Here is a 6,214-nt window from a genome sequence, read left to right as displayed (position 1 = left end):
AAAAATGATGGGGAGTAATATAATTTGTCCCAAAATTTTCTAAAAAAAGCTAACTTTTTAAATTTAAAATATTAATTGAAAAAATTAACTTATATATCATATAATCATGATAATTTATAACTTGGATCTTTATTCTTCAATATGAAAAAAAAATTACACTAATACATTCAAATATAAAAAAATATAGAACATACAAATTTACTCTGGTGGGGTCTCACAAACCCCAATCAGTCACAAAATGCTTATATCTTAAAAACTACTCAACCGAAATGTATGAAATTTGGAATATAGATTCTAAGATATATTTGATCAAGCTACTGAAAAATCCAGATAATAATATTTAACTGTTTTTATGCAATATCATTTCTAGCATGCCTGGGGTTTCATATACCCCACCGGAGTATTGAAGGATTAAAAGAAGATCAGAAATTCTTTTTTAGTAATATTTTTTATGAATAGTAATCACAAAAGGTTTACTTTTTTCAAAAAAGATTTGGAATTTTAGGTAATATTTGATTACAAAATCTAAGCATTTTCAAACAATCTTTGTTTTGAAATATCTTCAAGGTAAATCTTTTAGTAATTTTTTTATATTTTAAATTAATCCCTTGTATATTTAGACTTATACGCCGAGATATAAATCAGCGGTGCTTAATTTTTTGTTTGCACTAATAAATTAATGACGTGCGGTGACACATTTTAAAAATTTTAATAAAATTAATTTATATGTAAGCACTATACTATTATCATATAAATAAATTTTGAATGCAAATAAAATGTTGGGGGGGGGGGGGGGTGACATAGCTGACTAAGATGGCACATGAGTTTAATTATATATATATTATTTAATGATGTAAATGATCAATATGATATACACCTCGACAAAAATTTTTTTCCTATGATAAAAGTTTTCTCATATTATATTTAATCACGACTGACTGAAGACTAGGGAGGGTGCGTAGGACCATTTATATAAAAAATTATTATTTTTTTTTATTTGATCATAAAATTTTTAGTGTTTCCTATAGCCTTTATTAATAAAAAAATGTTTCATTATTCAAAAATATTTTTATATGGTTCTATGTGTGTTCTTATATACCAGGTTACTTGGTCTAATGTGCCCTATGTTTTTTTACTTGAAAAAATCAATTTTCAAAAATTAGTTTACGAAAAAAAGAGCTATATACATATGATATATCATTAATCAACATACCGTTTGAGGATACTGGCAATCATTTTTGTTCATCTTTATGATTTAATAAGATTTTAAGATTTTTGCGAAATCTGGTCCATTGTGCCCTTAATTTCTCTAATATGTAAATTATATTAGATTTTGTCGTCTAGTCTTTATTAACAAAACATTTAATTTTTTTATTATATCAACACTAAAAGGATTATGTTTCTAACGAGTCGGATTAAGCTAGTGCTGTTAGTCGGCAAGATTTTGCCAAATTTAAAAAACGACTTACGAGCAAATTATTATTACACAAGTCTTGAAATTTGGACAATAGATGATTAAACTTTTCTGCCATGGACAAAATCTCTAAGCTTGGATAATTTACTTTTGGCTTTCATTCAACTTCTATATTGTTGCAGTAAATTCAGATTTTGTTTAATTTTATAACCCTAAGGAAATTTATTATATTACTCCTTGTGTCGAACATGATTAGATCGGTGTGCCGCCGCCTTTAAATTTTGATCAAACTGATGCTGCCATCAAAAAGTTGCTGCTCATCAAGCCACAGTGTTGCTAAAATTTTAGGCATATTTTTGATTATAAAGTTATTTATAAATTTAACATTTATAAGCGACATGTTATATTTTATTAAATGTTTTAATCGTATTAAGGAAATACTTTTCTACTATATATATATATACGCTGCATTTGATTCGTTAAATTCATAAAGCAGATTGTAAAACCGACGAGGTGACCAAAATAAGATTATCTAAAATCATAAGATATTATCCACTAAACATTTATCACCAGAATTTGGACAAAACAATTTGACTGTCTATAAAAAGAATCATTCATTATTTCTATACTAGAGATGACGTGTGTTAAATATTTGGCAAATAAAAGCATTGTCTCTTCTCCAACTTTCAATTTCAGTTAAAAAGATCCAAAGGTTTGCATTTTTCGATAAGCCACTCGATTCGGCGAGCTAAATTATTTGTCGAGCCGGTGCGTAATTTAAGAAAAATTGCCCGAGGCATGGCACAAAATTTGCAAACAAACCTATTATGGGTAGTAAAAATTTACTAAAAGTAAGTCAGGGTCCAAATTTTTCTACGAATTTTCTGGCCATCAGATTTTTAATTTCTTATTTTTTTCGCATTATCAATTACGGCTATAAAATATTTTTAAAATACCAAAAATCTAAAAAATTTTGACTAAACTGAGAATTGACATCATAGTACAAAAAATAATGATGGAAACTTAAAATTTTTTGCATTTTATGTTTATATGAATAAGTTTACACAAAATGTGTCAAAAAAATAAAATATTTTTAAAATCTAAAAAATTTTGACTAAACTGAGAATTGATATCATAACTCTAAAAATAATGATGGAAACTTAAAATTTTTTTCATTTTATGTTTATATGAGTAGGTTTACACAAAATGAGTCATAAAAATATAATAATCCCAAAAATCTAAAAAATTTTGACTAAGAGAATTGACATCATAACTCAAAATATAAGGATGGAAACTTAATTTTTTTTTCATTTTATGTTTATATGAGTAAGTTTACACGAAATGAGTCAAAAAAATAAAATATTTTTAAAATCTATAAAATTTTGACTAAACTGAGAATTTACATCATAACTCAAAAAATAATGATGGAAACTTAAAATTTTTTTCATTTTATGTTTATGTGAGTAAGTTTACACAAAATCAGTCAAAAAAATAAAATATTTTTAAAATCTAAAAAATTTTGACTAAACTGAGAATTGACATCATAACTCAAAAAGTAATGACGAAAACTTAAAATTTTTTTCATTTTATGTTTATATGAGTAAGTTTACACATAATGAGTCAAAAAATAAAATATTTTTAAAATCCCAAAAATCAAAATTTTTTTGACTAAACTGAGAATTGACATCATAACTCAAAAAGTAATGACGAAAACTTAAAATTTTTTTCATTTTATATTTATATGAGTAAGTTTACACATAATGAGTCAAAAAATAAAATATTTTTAAAATCCCAAAAATATAAAAAATTATGACTAAACTGAGAATTAACATCATAACTCAAAAGTAATGACTGAAACTTAAAATTTTTTTCATTTTATGTTTATATGAGTAACACAAATGAAGAAAAAAAATAAAATATTTTTAAAATCCCAAAAATCTAAAAAATTTTGACTAAACTGAGAATTGACATCGTAACTCAAAAAATAATGATGGAAACTTAAATTTTTTTTCATTTTATGATTATATAGCTTGTACAAATATATTAATCCAAAGTAAAAAATTATGCTCCTATAATTCATATTTTTTTTAATTACAAACTAAATTTTTAGTCTATTACGCCATCTAACGGAAATATATTTTTGATTTTTAAATTTATTATGGGTGTTATATTTTCTATATAACATATCTGTTCTATACAAATTTTAAATATATGAACTACTCTTTCTTCCATATTCTATTTTATTTATTTAGATAATTTTAATTTTGAAAATAAATTATATTTACATAGTGGCGTAGCCAGGATTGATCCATGGAGGGGGGGGGGGTGTCAAATTTTTTTGGGGCTTCGCCCCCAAGCCATATTTTAAAAATTTGCCAATTTTTGTGCTTTATTAGTGTCTAACCACTATAGTAGCTATCATAAATTAAAAAAAATATTAGTAACAAAATTTTGACCAAATTTATGATTATTACGCGACTGAAAGCATTATTCTGAAAATTTTATCAAAGTTTAGTCAATTGTAAATTAATTTAATCCAATCGGTGTAGAAAGAAGAATAAAATCGCCCCCCCCCCACCTATCTCCCATTTTTTATGACACTCAATATATCTTATTTTATGTTAAAAAAAATTAGTTTAATTAAATTTTTGCATATAACAAAATTTTGCAGAGGATTTCATTATAGATTTTATTTATTTTTAAAATACTTTAGTATAAATAACATCCCTTTATTTAACTATGTATTATTTTAATGATAACAAATGAGTATATTAATAAAACAGTAATAATTCTTATTAGAGATCTGCAAAAGTATGAGAATCGGGTTCGGGCCTAATATTTTTAAAAAAAATTCGGGTCGGGTTGGATCGGGCTTTGGAATATTTTTTTAAATATATCAATTTTATAGGTCTGTGAAGTTGTAAGAACGATGTAAGGATCAATTACCAAAACCTATGCCATTATTTAGAGTCTTAATTGATCCTAATTGATCTTCAAACCAGACATCAGCGGAATGAAAGGTTATTGAGTTATAAGCAAAATAATGAAAGTGCGAAGATTTGTAGCTGTAGGAATGATTTAGGGATCAATTTCCGAAACTTATACCATTGTATAGCCCGTTAATTGATCCTAATGGATCTTCTATCCGGAAAGCAGCGGAATAAACCGTTACTGAGTTATGAGCAAAATAAGAAAGTGTTGGCACTTTGCCAAAACCGAAAATATAAAAAATCACGATCTGAAACTTGGCAATTATTTAGGTTTTAATTTGTGCGTTAATAATTTCCAAACCGGATAACGATATCACTAACCGCAACCGAGTTATGACCTGTTTTTAAAGCGTGAAGTTGTAAGAATTTTTTTAAAAAGTGAGGATCAATTACCAAAAACTATACCAAATTGTGGTGCGTTAATTGATCCTCCAGAATCTTTAAACCGCATATCAACGGAATGAACCGTTCGTGAGTTATAAGCAAAATAGAAAGGTTTTGGCATCTTGCCAAAATTAAAAATTTGAGCAATCATTTTTTTAGTTATAGCCAATATTTAGTACCTTAATTGATCCTCCGTATTCTTCAAACGGAATGTCAAAAAAATTAAAGGCTATTGAGTTATAAGCAAAATAATGAAAGTGTGAAGATTTGCAGCTGTAGGAACGATTTGAGGATCAATTACCGAAACTTATACCATTGTATAGCCCGTTAATTGATCCTAATTGATCTTCTATCCGGAAAGCAGCAGAATGAACCGTTACTGAGTTATGAGCAAATTAAGAAAGTGCTGGCACTTAGCCAAAACCGAAAATATAAAAGATCACGATCTAAAATTTGGCAATTATTTAGGCTATAATTTGTGCGTTAATAATTTTCAAACCGGATATCGATATCACTAACCGCAACCGAGTTATGACCTGTTTTTAAAGCGTGAAGTTCTAAGAATTTTTTTAAAAAGTGAGGATCAATTACCAAAAACTATACCAAATTGTGGTGCGTTAATTGATCCTCCAGAATCTTTAAACCGCATATCAACGGAATGAACCGTTCGTGAGTTATAAGCTAAACAAAAAAGTATTGGCACTTTGCCAAAACTGCCAAAACCGAAAATAAAAAAGATCATGTTTTGAAACTTGGCAATTATGTAGTATTCAATACGTACATTAACAATCACCAAATCGAATATCGATATCACTAACCAATACCGAGTTATAACCGTTTTAAAAACGTTAAGTAAGAAGAATTAATTTAAAAAGTGAGGATCAATTACCGATAATTGTGCCAAATTGTAGTACGTTAATTGATCCTCCAGAATCTATAAACCCCATACCAGCGGAATGAACCGTTGGTGAGTTATATGCAAAATAGAAAAGTTTTGGCATTTTATCAAAATCTAAAATTCCAATTTTATTTAGAGCCAGTATTTAGTGCCTCAATTGATCCTCCGCATTTAAAAGGAATGTCAAAAAAATTAAAGAAAAGTAAGTTATCAACAATAAATATTTCAAGGTCAAATTTCGACCCGACAAATTATGGATATTATTAAATTTTATCGATTTAAAAGGCCAATGATAAAGCTCAAAAGGCTATTATATTTATAAAAGTATATTCCTTTTTTATTGATAGATCTTAACTATTTTAAAAAATATTAGAAGAATGTAAGTAAACTTGAATTACAAGTAGCTATCTAGAAAAATTATGTATTATTTAATTTAGCCAAGTATATCGGCTTTTATGGCTTTTGTACTTGTCGTTATATTTTAATCTGTCGAAGATTTTTTATGTAATATAATAGTGAAGGAATGGT

Source organism: Gordionus sp. m RMFG-2023, chromosome 1, assembly GCF_954871325.1.
Source record: "Gordionus sp. m RMFG-2023 chromosome 1, tfGorSpeb1-WG-v2, whole genome shotgun sequence".
NCBI classification, from domain to species: Eukaryota; Metazoa; Nematomorpha; class Gordioida; order Chordodea; family Parachordodidae; genus Gordionus; species Gordionus sp. m RMFG-2023.
This window is presented reverse-complemented; position numbering follows the sequence as displayed.